Source organism: Vigna unguiculata, chromosome 7 (genome assembly GCF_037176805.1).
Source record: "Vigna unguiculata cultivar grain cowpea cultivar isolate G323 ecotype 2 chromosome 7, ASM3717680v1, whole genome shotgun sequence".
Classification (NCBI taxonomy): Eukaryota; Viridiplantae; Streptophyta; class Magnoliopsida; order Fabales; family Fabaceae; genus Vigna; species Vigna unguiculata.
This window is the reverse complement of record NC_140798.1, coordinates 33,974,582-33,991,134: the sequence shown is the minus strand read 5'-3', so window position 1 is coordinate 33,991,134 and position 16,553 is coordinate 33,974,582.

Here is a 16,553-nt window from a genome sequence, read left to right as displayed (position 1 = left end):
ACTTTGACTTTCTTTGTTCACGTGACATAATTTTGAGTTGGCTTTGGTTGTCCATACGGCTTATGAAAATTTTAGTTATTTTTTGATGAGCTGTTGGATCAAAGTGGAATGTTCTATTCTAATTGTGGCAATTCCTTGAGTACGAATGATATAGCGAGATTACAATGTGAATATTGGGTGTGGAACATTGGTATCCAACAACACCGAGACTGAGGGACCATAGTTTGAAATATGTGTTCATACAGATCTGTTGCTCTAGTCGCTTTTGGAATTATGGCTGAAGTTATGGCTTCAATATTGAGATCCTATAACTTAAATTTGACATACACACTAAATGAAAGTATCGAATAACACTTTTATTCTTTGGTTCATAGTGTACGTTTCAAAAGGGTATATTTTGAGTTGTCCCAACTGGAATTACTGAATCGCACTTTGATTTTCTTAGTTCACTGTGCAAATTCCATATGGGTATATTTTTAGCTGTTCCGTCATAAAAATTATTGTTAAAGTGCTCTTTGAATTTTTTTGTTCAAGTGAGATAGTTTTGAGTTGGCTTTGGTTGTCCAGACGGCTTATGAAAATTTTCGTTATTTTTTGATCTGTTGTTGGATCAAAGTGGAATGTTTTATTTTAATTGTGGCATTTCCTTGAGTACGAATGATATTGCGAGATGATAATGTGAATATTGGGTGTGGAACTTTGGTGTGCAACAACACTGAAACTGAAGGACCACAATTTGAAATATGTGTTCATACAAATATGTTGCTTTTGTCGCTTTTGGAATTATGGCTCCAATATTGAGACCCTATAACTTGAATTCGACATACACACTAATTGAAACTAGTGAATAACACTTGTATTCTTTGGTGCATACTCTACGTTTCATAAGGGTATATATTGAGTTGTCCCACCTGGAATTACTGAATCGCACTTTGATTTTCTTAGTTCACTGTGAAAATTCCATATGGGTATATATTTAGCTTCTCTGTCAGAATTTTTTTTGTCAAAGTACACTTTGACTTTTTTGTTCGCATGAGATAATTTTGAGTTGGCTTTGGTTGTCTAGACGGCTTATGAAAATTTCTGTTACTTTTTGATGCGTTGTTCGATCAAAGTGGAATGTTTTATTCTAATTGTGGCAATTCCTTGAGTACGAATGATATAGCGAGATTACAATGTGAATATTGGGTGTGGAACATTGGTGTCCAACAACACTGAGACTGAGGGACCACAGTTTAAAATATGTGTTCATACAGATCTGTTGCTTTAGTCGCTCTTGGAATTGTGGTTAAAGTTGTGGCTTCAATATTGACACCCTATAACTTGAATTTGACATACACACTAAATGAAACTAGCGAATAACACTTTTATTCTTTGGTTCATAGTGTACGTTTTAAAAGGGTATAATTTGAGTTGTCCCAATTGCAATTACTAAATCGCACTTTGATTTTCTTAGTTTACTTTGCAAATTCCATATGGGTATATTTTTAGCTTCCCTGTCATAAATTTTTTTGTCAAAGTACACTTTGACTTTCTTTGTTCACGTGACATAATTTTGAGTTGGCTTTGGTTGTCCATACGGCTTATGAAAATTTTAGTTATTTTTTGATGCGCTGTTGGATCAAAGTGGAATGTTCTATTCTAATTGTGGTAATTCCTTGAGTACGAATGATATTGCGAGATTACAATGTGAATATTGGGTGTGGAACATTGGTGTCCAACAACAATGAGATTGAGGGACCACAGTTTGAAATATGTGTTCATACAGATATGTTGCTTTAGTCGCTCTTGGAATTGTGGTTAAAGTTATGGCTTCAATATTGAGACCTTATAACTTGAATTTGACATACACACTAAATGAAACTAGCGAATAACACTTTTAATCTTTGGTTCATAGTGTACGTTTCAAAAGGGTATATTTTGAGTTGTCCCAACTGGAATTTCTGAATTGCACTTTGATTTTCTTAGTTCACTGTGCAAATTCCATATGAGTATATATTTAGCTTCCCTGTCATAAATTTTTTTGTCAAAGTACACTTTGACTTTCTTTGTTCACATGAGATAATTTTGAGGTGGCTTTGGTTGTCTAGACGACTTATGAAAATTTTCGTTACTTTTTGTTGTGTTGTTGGATCAAAGTGGAATGTTTTATTCTAATTCTGGCAATTCCTTAAGTACGAATGATATTGTGAGATTACAATGTGAATATTGGGTGTAGAACTTTGGTGTCCAACAACCCTGAGAGTGAGGGTCCACAGTTTGAAAGATGTGTTCATACATATCTGTTGCATTAGTCGCTCTTGGAAATTGTGGTTAAAGTTGTGGCTTCAATATTGAGACCCTATAACTTGAATTGACATACACACTAAATGAAACTAGCGAATAACACTTTTATTCTTTTGTTCATAGTGTACGTTTCAAAAGAGTATATTTTGAGTTGTCCCAACTGCAATTACTGAATCACACTTTGATTTTCTTCGTTCATTGTGCAAATTCCATATGGGTTTATTTTTAGTTTCCCTGTCCTAAATTTTTTTGTCAAAGTACACTTTGACTTTCTTTGTTCACGTGAGATAATTTTGAGTTGGCTTTGGTTGTCCATACGGCTTATGAAAATTTTAGTTATTTTTTGATGCGCTGTTGGATCAAAGTGGAATGTTCTATTCTAATTGTGGTAATTCCTTAAGTACGAATGATATTGCGAGATTACAATGTGAATATTGGCTGTGTTACTTGGATGTGCAACCACACTTAGACTAAGGGACCATAGTTTGAAATATGTGTTCATACAAATCTGTTGCTTTAGTCGCTCTTGGAATTGTGGTTAAAGTTGTGGCATCAATATTGAGACCTTATAACTTGAATTTGACATACACACTAAATGAAACTAGCGAATAACACTTTTATTCTTTGGTTCATAGTGTACGTTTCAAAAGGGTATATTTTGAGTTGTCCCAACTGGAATTACTGAATCGCACTTTGATTTTCTTAGTTCACTGTGCAAATTCCATATGGGTATATTTTAAGTTGTCCCATCATAAAAATTATTTTTAAAGTGCATTTTGACTTTCTTTGTTCACATGAGACAATTTTGAGTTGGCTTTGGTTGTCCAGACGGCTTATAAAAATATCCGTTACTTTTTGATGCGTTGTTGGATCAAAGTGGAATATTTTATTCTAATTGTGGCAATTCCTTGAGTACGAATGATATTGCGAGATTACAATGTGAATATTGGGTGTGGAACTTTGGTGTGCAACAACACTGAGACTGAAGGACCACAACTTGAAATATGTGTTCATACAGATATGTTGCTTTAGTCGCGCTTGGAATTGTGGTTAAAGTTGTGGCTTCAATATTGAGACCCTATAACTTGAATTTGACATACACACTAAATGAAACTAGCGAATAATACTTATATTCTTTAGTTCATAGTGTACGTTTCAAAAGGGTATATTTTGAGTTGTCCCAACTGGAATTACTGAATCGCACTTTGATTTTCTTAGTTCACTGTGCAAATTCCATATGGGTATATTTTTAGCTTCCCTGTCATAAAATTTTTTGTCAAAGTACACTTTGACTTTCTTTGTTCATGTGAGATAATTTTGAGTTGGCTTTGGTTGTCTATACGGCTTATGAAAATTTTCGTTACTTTTTGATGCATTGTTGGATCAAAGTGGAATGTTCTATTCTAATTGTGGTAATTCCTTGAGTACGAATGATATTGCGAGATTACAATGTGAATATTGGGTGTGTTACTTGGATGTGCAACCACACAAAGACGAGGGACCATAGTTTGAAATATGTGTTCATACAAATTTGTTGCTTTAGGCTGAAGTTGTGGCTTCAATATTGAGACCCTATAACTTATATTTGACATACACACTAAATGAAACTATCGAATAACACTTTTATTCTTTGGTTCATAGTGTACGTTTCATAAAGGTATATTTTGAGTTGTCCCACCTAGAATTACTGAATCGCACTTTGATTTTCTTAGTTCACTGTGCAAATTCCATATGGCTATATTTTTAGCTGCCCCGTCATAAAAGTTATTGTTAAAGTGCTCTTTGACTTTCTTTGTTCACGTGAGATAGTTTTGAGTTGGCTTTGGTTGTCCATACGGCTTATGAAAATTTTCGTTATTTTTTGATGCGTTGTTGGATCAAAGTGGATTGTTTTATTCTAATTGTGGCATTTCCTTGAGTACGAATGATATTGTGAGATGATAATGTGAATATTGGGTGTGGAACTTTGTTGTGCAACAACACTGAAACTGAGGGACCACAATTTGAAATATGTGTTCACACAAATATGTTGCTTTGGTCGCTTTTGGAATTATGGCTGAAGTTATGGCTTCAATATTGAGACCCTATAACTTGAATTCGACATACACACTAATTGAAACTAGCGAATAACACTTGTATTCTTTGGTTCATAGTGTACGTTTCATAAGGGTATATATTGAGTTTTCCCACCTGGAATTACTGAATCGCACTTTGATTTTCTTAGTTCACTGTTCAAATTCCATATGGGTATATATTTAGCTTCTCTGTCAGAATATTTTTTGTCAAAGTACACTTTGACTTTCTTTGTTCGCATGAGATAATTTTGAGTTGGCTTTGGTTGTCCAAACGGCTTATGAAAATTTCCGTTACTTTTTTATGCGTTGTTCGATCAAAGTAGAATCTTTTATTCTAATTGCGGCAATTCCTTTAGTACGAATGATATAGCGAGATTACAATGTGAATATTGGGTGTGGAACATTGGTATCCAACAACACTGGGACTGAGGGACCATAGTTTGAAATATGTGTTCATACAGATCTGTTGCTTTAGTCGCGCTTGGAATTGTGGTTAAAGTTGTGGCTTCAATATTGAGACCCTATAACTTGAATTTGACATACACACTAATTGAAACTAGCGAATAACACTTTTATTCTTTGGTTCATAGTGTACGTTTCATAAAGGTATATTTTGAGTTGTCCCACCTAGAAATACTGAATCGCACTTTGATTTTCTTTGTTCACTGTGCAAATTCCATATGGGTATATTTTTAGCTGCCCCGTCATAAAAGTTATTGTTAAAGTGCTCTTTGACTTTCTTTGTTCACGTGAGATAGTTTTGAGTTGGCTTTGGTTGTCCATACGGCTTATGAAAATTTTTGTTATTTTTTGATGCGTTGTTGGATCAAAGTGGAATGTTTTATTCTAATTGTGGCATTTCCTTGAGTACGAATGATATTGCGAGATTACAATGTGAATATTGGGTGTGGAACTTTGGTGTGCAACAACACTGAGACTGAGGGACCACAGTTTGAAATATGTGTTCATACAGATCTGCTGCTTTAGTCGCGCTTGGAATTGTGGTTAAAGTTGTGGCTTCAATATTGAGACCTTATAACTTGAATTTGACATACACACTAAATGAAACTAGCGAATAATACTTTTATTCTTTTGAGTTATCCCACATGAAATTACTGAATCGCACTTTGATTTTCTTAGTTCATTGTACAAATTTCATATGGGTATATTTTTAGCTGCCCCGTCATTAAAATTATTGTCAAAGTGCACTTTGACTCTCTTTGTTCACGTGAGATAATTTTGAGTTGGCTTTTGTTGTCCAGACTACGAATGATTTTTTCAGTTATCTTCTGATGCGTTGTTGGGTCAAAGTGGAATGATTCTAAAATATTATCTTACTTCATATTTATTCATTTTGTAAATATGAGTATGGCGTGCATTTTAAATGTATTTGACAGTTTTTGTCTATCTTTCAAAGTTTTGGATGACTACACGAAATTGTCCCTTATAATCTGGTAATATGATATTTTTATCCGATGAAGGATAAAATGTTGGTTTTGAGCCTTGTATGAATTTATAGATTTTAATGTTTCTTTGTTTAGTTCAATTGAGTTGAGCTTGGACTTTAACTTTTGATATTTTGTATTGTCAGAAAGTCCAATGAAATTCTGTTAGGTGCTTATCCAAGTTGCCCCTTTCAAAATGTTTCATCCAATTTTTGGTATTGATCACAGGTAACCGTTGTGCATATAAATTTGAAACTCCCGTACTTGAGTTTGTATAGTGCCTCTAATTTTGAAAGCTCTATAACTCGGTTTGATATTGGATCTATAATTATTGAAAGCTCTATAAAATTCTCTTTATATAGTATACAAATTTCATGTTCTTGTATTTGAGTTGTTCCTCGTTGTTCAGTCGCGAGATGAATGCTTTATTCTAGTTGTGACAATTCCTTAAGTCCGAATGATTTTTGGAGATTACAATTGGAATATTGGGTGTGTAACTTGGGTGTGCAAGTACACTGAGACTGAGAGACCACAAACTGAAATATGTGTTCATACAAATTTATTGTTTTAGTGGACCTTAGAATTCGAGCTGAAATTGTGGCATCAGTTTTGAGACCCTATAACTTGAGTTGGACATACAAACTAAATGAAACTGGTGAATAACACTTTTATTCCTTGGTTCACAGTGGACATTTCATAAGGGTATATTTTGAGTTGTCCCATCTGGAATTATTAAATCGCACTTTGATTTTCTTAGGTCACTGTGCAAATTCCATATGGTATATTTTTAGCTGCCCCGTCATAAAAATTATTGTCAAAGTGCACTTTGACTTTCTTTGTTGACTTGAGATAATTTTGGGTTGACTTTTGTTGTTGATGAATTTTTCAGTTATCTTTTGATGCGTTGTTGGGTCAGAGTGGAATGATTCTAAAATATAATCTTACTTCATATTTATTCATTTTGTAAGTATGAGTTTGGCGTGCATTTTAAATGTATTTGACAGTTTTTGTCTATCTTTCAAAGTTTTGGATGACTACACGAAGTTGTCCCTTATAATCTCGTAATATGATATTTTTATCTGATGAAGTATAAAATGTTAGTTTTGAGCCCTCTATTGAATTTACTAATTTTAATGTTTCTTTGTTTAGTTCAATTGAGTTCAGTTTGTACTTCAACTTTTGACATTTTGTATTGGTTAGAAAGTCCAATGAAATTCGATTAGCTGGTTATCCAAGTTGCCCCTTTGAAATGTTTCATCCAACTTTTGGTATTGATCACGGGTAACTGTTATGCATATAAATTTGAAACTCCAGTACATGAGTTTGTATAGTGCCTCCAATTTTGAAAGTTCTATAACTTGGTTTGATATTGGATCTACAATTATTGAAAGCTCTATAAAATTCTTTTTATACAGTATATAAATTTCATATGCTTGTATTTGAGTTGTTCCTCGTTGTTTAGTCGCGAGATGAATGCTTTATTCTAGTTGTGACAATTCTTTGAGTCTGAATGATTTTTGGAGATTACAATTGGAATATTGCGTGTGTAACTTGGGTGTGCAAGTACACTGAGACTGAGTGACCACAATTTGAAATATTTTTTCATAAAAATATTTTGTTTTAGTCGCCCTTAGAATTCGAGCTGAAATTGTGGCTTCAATTTTGAGGCCCTATAACTTGAGTTGGACATACTGTGAACAAAAGACAGGTAACAGCTTTTTGAAAAAATGATCTCTGTATTATGTTATTCAAATATAAACAATAATACAGATTTATAATGACATAGAAACAGAAAAAATAACCCACCCATTGATTTCACGCAGGAAACGTGGGTTGAAATAACTGCAAAACTAATGAGAGCTAAAAATTAGCTCTATTCCTAAATATCTGGTCAGTAACTGACCTCTTATTTAACAAATCAGCAATTTAAATTAAACAGAATAAATATCTAACATTCCCTCCCTTAAACTAAATGTCAAAGAGAGCATTTAGTTTACTTCATATGCTTCAACCACGCCTAACATTCTCCTGAGTTTTATGAATTGCTCTAGCTTTAAAGGCTTGGTCATTATGTCGGCGATTTGATTCTGGGTGTTGCAGTGACTTAGTTCAATGCTTCCATCTTTGACCAGATCTCTTAAGAAATGAAATCTTATATCTATATGTTTACTCCTTCCATGGAAGACTGGATTTTTGGACAATTGAATAGCTGAATTACTATCACATAACACTAGAACTTTACTCTGAATTTTGAGGCCAAGAGTCTCCATAATTCTCTTAATCCATATACTTTGACAAGCACATGATGCAGCTGCTATATATTCTGCTTCAGTCGTGGATAAAGTTACCACTGGTTGTTTTTTGGATGACCAAGAAACAGGTCCAGATCCTAAAAAAAATACAAATCCAGATGTAATTTTTCTATCATCAATATCTCCAGCAAAGTCACTATCTGTATAGCCTACTATGCCAGTACTCTCCCCTTTCTTGTAGTATATTCCAAATTCTGCAGTGCCTTTTAAATATCTCAGTATTCTTTTAGCAGCAAGCCGGTGATTCTCTGTAGGATTGGTCATAAATCTGCTAATTAAACTCACCCCATACATTAGATCTGGTCTTGTAGTAGTCAAGTACATAAGGCTTCCAACCACTTGTTTGAATAGAGTAGCATCCACTTTGGGTCCTGCATCATTCCTTGACAGTTTTGTACCTGGTACAATGGGATTTTTCACTGCATTGCAGTCCTTCATACCAAAACGTGACAATACATCATGAACATACTTCCTTTGACACACAAAAATTCCATGTGTATTTTGCAATATTTCTAATCCAAGGAAATACCTCATTCTTCCTAAATCTGACATATCAAATTCTGTCATCATAGAACTTCTAAAATCATCACACATGCTCTCATCATTTCCGGTATATATTAAATCATTTACATATAGGCTCACAATTAAATTGTTACCTCCCTTTGATTTTGTGAACAATGTGTGTTCACAAAAACACCTTTCAAAGCCATTGTTCGTGAAGTATGTTTCTATCTTGTTGTACCAAGCTCTTGGTGCTTGTTTGAGTCCATATAGGGCCATTTTCAGCTTGTATACCTTTTCTTCTTTGCCAGTCTTTACAAACCCAGTAGGCTGCTGTACGAATATATCCTCATTGAGATCCCCATGCAAAAATGCGCTCTTCACATCTAGCTGAAAAATGTTCCAGCCATATTGAGCTGCTGTCGAAAGAATAATACGTATGGTATCCATCTTGGCCACTGGTGCAAAAACTTCTGTATAGTCCACCCCATATTGTTGTGCATACCCTTTGGCCACCAACCTAGCTTTGAACTTGTCAATTTCTCCATTTTCTTTGAGTTTGGTTTTGAATATCCATTTGACTCCAATTGGCTTAACTCCTATTGGCAAATCTGTTAACTCCCATGTTTTGTTCTTTTCTATGGCCTCCATCTCTCTCTCCATTGCATCCCGCCAAGTTTTACTTTTGACAGCTTCTTCAAATGTCACTGGATCATCTTCTATCATCATCATTGCATTTTCACTGTCTTCATCTGATAAGCCTTCTCCCTTTTCATAATCAATCATCCAAACTGGATCTCTTCTACATCTTCTAGCCCTCCCTTCAATCGAAGTATCAACCTGTGGAAGATGCGATTCAATCTGTATTTCATCAGTGTTAATTTCAGTATTACCTTCATTCATATTGTCCACTGTTGGCTGCCCAGAAAATTCTACTGCTGTCTGATCAATCTGCTCCTCAATATCACTGTTCTGTGTTGTATTTTCACTCCAGTCCAAAGTTGTGCTTTGACTGGTTTTGTCATGTTGTTCCCAATCCCAGGTTTTTTCTTCTTCAAATATGACATCTCTACTAATGATGATTTTTTGATTTATTGGATCAAACAGTCTATAGGCCTTGGATTCATCACTCACTCCAAGGAGAATACATCGTTTACTCTTGCCATCCAATTTGACTCGTTGTTGATCTGGTGTATGTACATGAGCTATACATCCAAACACCCGAAAATAAGAAACAGAAGGCTTTATTCCACTTCAAGCTTCCTCGGGGGTTTTGTCTTGCACTGCAGTGGTAGGACATCTATTTAGAATATGTACACACCATTTTGTTGCCTCTGGCCAAAATCTTTTGGGAACATTTCTTCCTATTAGCATTGACCGAACCATATTCATGATGGTTCTATTTTTCCTCTCAACAACTCCGTTTTGCTGAGGACTATAAGCTGCTGTCAATTGTCTCTGTATGCCTTGATTCTTGCAAAATTCAGAAAAAGAGTTAGAATTGAATTCACCTCCTCTATCTGTCCGTAAGCAAAGAATGTTGTCTCCAACTTCCTTTTCCACCAATGATTTGAAACTTTTAAAACAAGAAAAAGTTTCTGACTTCTCATTCAAAAAATACACCCAAGTTTTACGGGACATAACATCAATAAAACTCAGGAAGTATTTCTTATAAATCAGCATGAACCAGCTACAATTTTTTCGATGCTCTCCATAAGCTCTTCTTTGGCATAGCATGGCGGTGTTGTTTTCCAGCAAGACAATGTGTGCACAGATCTTGGGGCGTAGTGATAGATGGCAACCCGTTCACCAGTTGTTTTGAAACAAGAGTTTTTAAGCCATCATAGCTTAAATGACCCAACCGATTGTGCCATAGTTGAGAATTTTGTTCTAGTGTTGCCTGAAAGCATGTAGTATTTACTGAAACCATGGTTGCTGTCAGCACAAACATTCTGCTACTGCTCATGTTAACCTCCATAATCTGCCCTCTTTTAGGATGCATAATAGTGCACTTGTTGTGTTGAATATTTATAGACAGGCCTTTTTCTTGAAGTTGTCCTAAACTCAATAAATTATTTTTGAGTTCAGGAACGTAATAGACATGAGATATCACATGCGTGACACCATTCACCACCAACCGAACGCTGCCTTTTCCCATCACAGCAATGCGTGTATCATTGCCTAGTTTTACTCGATGTCGAAATTCTTCATCTAATTGTGTGAACCAATTTTTGTTACCACTCATGTGGTTACTACACCCAGAATCTAAAAACCACTCATTATGCTTTCCTTTCATGGAATTTGTGGATGCCATTAACAAGAGCTCATCCTCTTGTTCCTCCTTGTCTTCTACTTCAGCATAATTTGCCTTCTTCTCCCACATAGGACATTCATATTGAAAGTGTCCTAGTTTGTGACATTTGAAGCATTCAACTTCTGCTTTGTTGAATGATTGTCTTCCTCTACCTCTTCCTCTGAAGGAGCCTCTGCTTCTTCCTCTTCCTCTGCCTCTCCAACTTTTGTCTTCTGTCACCGCCTGCATCACCTGCTCTTCATCTGTAGCCAACATCATTCTTTGTTCATGAACTAAGAGGCTACTTTGGAGTTCATCAATCGTCATGTTATCCATGTTGTTGGATTCTTCTACTGAGCATACCACATAATTAAATTTCGTTGTCATTGATCTCAGGATTTTTGCGGTAATAACACTTTCTTGCATGTTTTCACCGCATGCTTTCATGCTCTTAGCAATCTTCAGAGTTCGGGCAAAATAAGAGTTCACAGATTCACCATCCTTCATTTGTAACAACTCAAAATCTTTGCGCAGAGCTTGCAATTGTGCTCGTTTTACCCGAGTTGATCCTTGATATTTCTGCTTCATTGAGTCCCATATATTCTTGGATGTTTCATCATTGAGGATAGTGTCCAAAATTTCTCTATCAATTGCTTGATAGAGATAATTTTTTATCTTCAAATCCTTTAGCTTTTGTTCCTCCTGTGACCTCAGTTCAGCTTCTGATGCACTTGTTTTGTCAGCAATGTCTGCAATTCCATGTTCCACCAAATGCCAATACTCCTTTGAACGTAAGAAATTTTCCATCAACTTGGCCCAATGATCATAGTGCCCGTCGAATTTGGGAATAGCAGGCTGCACATATTTGCTAGAATCTGCCATTGCTTTTCTTTGATGATTTCACTCGCTGTGTCTCTCTAACACTCACCCACTGTTTGGTTTAAACCCCTTACTTCTGGTGTCTCTCTCACACTCTCCCAGCGTTTGGTTTTAACCCGTCACTTACTATTTCTCTCACTCCGATATTGGTTCTGGTTCAGGCCCCTATGAAGGAGCTCTGATACCAAATGTGAACAAAAGACAGGTAACAGCTTTTTGAAAAAATGATCTCTGTATTCTGTTATTCAAATATAAACAATAATACAGATTTATAATGACATAGAAACAGAAAAAATAACCCACCCACTGATTTCACGCAGGAAACGTGGGTTGAAATAACTGCAAAACTAATGAGAGCTAAAAATTAGCTCTATTCCTAAATATCTGGTCAGTAACTGACCTCTTATTTAACAAATCAGCAATTTAAATTAAACAGAATAAATATCTAACACATACACACTGAATGAAACTGGCGAATAACACTTTTATTCCTTGGTTCACCGTGTACGTTTCATAAGGGTATATTTTGAGTTGTCTCTCTTCGAATTTTTGAATCGCACTTTGATTTTCTTAGTTCATTGTGCAAATTCCATATGGGTATATTTTTAGCTGCCCCGTCATAAAAATTAGGGTTAAATATATTTTTGGTCCCTCAAGTTTCAGCGAAATTTGAAATTAGTCCCTCATCAAAACTTTTGATCAATTTAGTCATTCATCTTTCAAAATGCGTGAATTTAGTCCTTTTACCAAATTTTGTTAAGTTTATCTGACATTTCAAGCACATTTCATGATAGTATTTAAATTATTTACATTGTTCGACACATTTTTGCTTCAATGTTAACTTAAATATTATCATGAAATGTGTTTGAAACGTTAGATAAACTTAACAAAATTTTGTTAAAAGGACTAAATTCACGCATTTTGAAAGATGAAGGACTAAATTGATATAAAGTTTTGATGAGGGACTAATTCCAAAATTCACTGAAACTTGAGGAACCAAAAACATATTTAACCCTAAAAATTATTGTCAAAGTGCACTTTGACTTTCTTTGTTCACACGAGATAATTTTGAGTTGGCTTTTGTTGTTTAGACTGCTGATGAATTTTTCAGTTATCTTTTGATGCGTTGTTGGGTCAAAGTGGAATGATTCTAAAATATTATCTTACTTCATATTTATTCATTTTGTAAGTATGAGTTTGGTGTGCATTTTAAATGTATTTGACAGTTTTTGTCTATCTTTCAAAGTTTTGGATGACTACACGAAGTTGTCCCTTATAATCTGGTAATATAATATTTTTATCCATTGAAGAATAAAATGTTGGTTTTGAGCCATATATTGAATTTACTGATTTTAATGTTTCTTTGTTTAGTCCAATTGAGTTGAGCTTGTACTTCAACTTTTGATATTTTGTATTGGTCAGAAAGTCTAATGAAATTCGGTTAGGTGGTTATCCAAGTTGCCCCTTTGAAATGTTTCATCCAACTTTTGGTAGTGATCACTGGTAACTTTTGTGCATATAAATTTGAAACTCCAGTACATGAGTTTGTATAGTGCCTCCAATTTTGAAAGTTCTATAACTCGGTTGGATATTGGATCTCAGTATTTTAAAAGCTCTGTAAAATTATTTTTATTCAGAATAAAAATTTCATGTGCTTATATTTGAGTTGTTCCTTGTTATTCAGTTGCGAGATGAATGCTTTATTCTAAATGTGACAATTCCTTGTGTCTGAATGATATTGCAAGATTATAATGTGAATATTGGGTGTGTAACTTGTGTAAGACCCGAAGAATTTAAATAATTAAATAAATAATTATTTAATAAATGTGGGTAGTAGAAGCCTTTATGGCAATTAATGTTAACCTTTATGATGTGGAAAAGTACTAGCTCAAGTGATTGAGAGTACTTGGTTATGTGAAAGGACTTGGGTTCAAGTCCTATGTATGATGATTGTGTAAATTAATTAGTTTTATTATTTTTATGACATGAGCGTGATAAGAAAGTATACATTTATAGATTTATAGAAATTATCACGAAATAGGAATTGGTTGAGTTGGTTGTGCATTATCTTGATACTTGAGTGGTTGAGTGGTTTTGGTTGTGCTTGAAGATGATTATTTATTTAATGGAGAAAGTGGAGAAATACATTTTTGTTTGAGATTAAATTTCTGGCGTATTGGAAGTTAACCCCTATTTCTTTTCAAATTTTGTGTGGAATAACGATTGCGTGAGAGACGCGATTTTTTTTCCGATAGTGCAGAGTTTATTTGATCGTTTTGAAGTCACTGCTTATGTGGTCTTTTGTTTGAAAATAGCACCAGAATGCTTAAGAATGCTAGGACTTAATTACTTCTTCTTAGTTGATTTGGATGGTTAAAATTTCTTGTGTATTAGGAACTAGTTTTATTAGGCAGAGGGTTTCGTTTTTTTTTCCAGTGGGTGATGATTTTGGAACCATAATGGAAATAACTGGTTTTTTGTTTAGGTTTGGAATTTGTTTTTAATTATAATATGAAAAAAAAATAATAGAAAAATTCCGATTTCATTTGGGAACGTGAAATCGTAGTTCTAATATCCATTGGGTTGGTTATAATAATATTATATATATATATATATATATATATATATATATATATATATATATATATATATAATATAGTGTAAATCAATTGCTATTTGGTTTAGATAATTGTGATGGTTAAGTCTTTGCAGGATTGGTTTTTCTTTTCCTTTAGTAATAGGCGTTGGAATTTGTATCAGTGCATAGATACAATGGTTGCTACGACGTGGGTGCATAATCAAGCATGAATATGGTCCTATTTTACATTTCATGAAATTGAGAGATTTGTATTAAATAGTATATATGTTTTATATGTACGTATCCTATATATGTTTTAAGCATGATAAATGGAAAATTATTTAAGCCATGATTTTAATATAATAAGATGTATTGGTGTATAGGTTCTTTTATTGTTAAGAAAAATAAATAAATAAAAAGAATTAAATTGCTGTTTGAATTTAATTCTTTTGTTTTACTGTTTAATTTTAGTTGTGTTGACTGTCTGTTTTATGTTGCTGCTGTTTTTTTTTTTCTGTTGCTGCTGTTTTTCTTTATGATGCTATTGTTGTTTACTATTATGTTTTTGTTTTTCTTTATGCCGATGCTGCTACTGTTTCCATTATGTTGCTGTTTTTCTGTACGCTGATGCTGCTGCTGTTTCCTATTATGTGGTTGTTTTTCGTTATGCTAATGTTGCTGCTGTTTCTTATTTTGCTGCTGTTTTCTATTATACTGCTGTGTTTTTTTTCTATATGTTGTTGTTGTTGGTTATTTGTTGTCGCTGCTGTTTTTCTTTTACTCTTGTGGTTGCTATTTATAATTGCAATGCTGCTGTCTGTATTATTTGATACAGAATTTGTGGCATGTTTTAATACGTAAAAGAACAAGTTGATAGCGAATGGCATCGATAGTGAATAAAGACATGATCTCAAACTATGAAACCATTGTTAATATAAATGTGTGAATTGTGATTCAGTCATATGACTATGACTGGATAGGTATCTTTGTCATTATGAATTGTGTGTTAGGTGTTGGAGTTCTGTAGAACCTGCCCAACATGTCAAAAAAAAAAAACCGGTAGTATTGGCGCTACTAGTATGGTGCCTTGTGACGCGGGACTAGCCGCTAGGCGATATCAACCTAAAAACAATGGCAGTGGTCCCTATACGAGCGAGGTGCCTGGCGGCAGTGTTGGTTCCGCCAGGCGGAAGAGGTGCAACAGAAGCTTTGGAGGTTGTGTGACGCCTGGCGGTGTGAGATGTCCGTCAGGCGGTCTGGAACCAGGTTCCGCCTAGCGACGCGAAAGGCGCGCCAGGCGGTTTTGGTGCAGAGTTAGTGCGCGAGGAAGGGTTTCTACACGGCTTTGGGTGATGTTCATGATGCGAGGCTTTGGCTGGGGGCCCAGTTACGAGTGCATCTCGTATTGGGGTAACACGTGACCACTCTAGGTTGTAGCTTGGTGGTTTAGGAAGTCTAGTGGAGTGTGCGAGTTGTGGCTCGTACGACGAGGTTTCGAATGATTGCCCTCTTCAGTGCACCTGATAGAGTTTTGGTAGTCTGGGAACAACTACAAACTTATGTTTGTTTTGGGGAACTCCACTTGGTGTCACGATGAGATGTTGTGGCAAAGTTATTCTCACGTGTGGACTATCAGGTGGGGCCTGTAGTCGGAGGGGCGAGTAGACACTCATGCAGCAAAGATCGATCATTAATCTTACCTAAAGGGTATAAAAATGATAGACGTCTAATGCAAGTTTTAGAGATGGAGATCTAAGGAAAAAGGAAAGGATTATACTAACTAGGGCTAGGCAAAATATACCGAACTGCACTGCACTATCAATAACTGCACTGAACTAAAAAATAGTTCGTCTGAACTCCACTGAACTGAAAAATAGTTCAGACAAACTGAACTGCACTGTTTTTGTTTTCTAATAAACCGAAATGTACTATACTGCATTGCACTATAATATGAACTGAACTGAACTGTTATAAACTGAATTATTTTATGAACTGCACTAAGTTTGAAATGAACTGCACTATTTTTGAACTAGATTGAACTATTTTTTAACTGAACTGCACTACTTTGGAATTTAACTATACTGTTTTTGAACCGAATTGTATTGATTTTGAACCGAATTGCACTAATTTTGAACTGAATTTCACTGTTTTTGAATCGAATTGCACTGATTTTGAATCAACTAC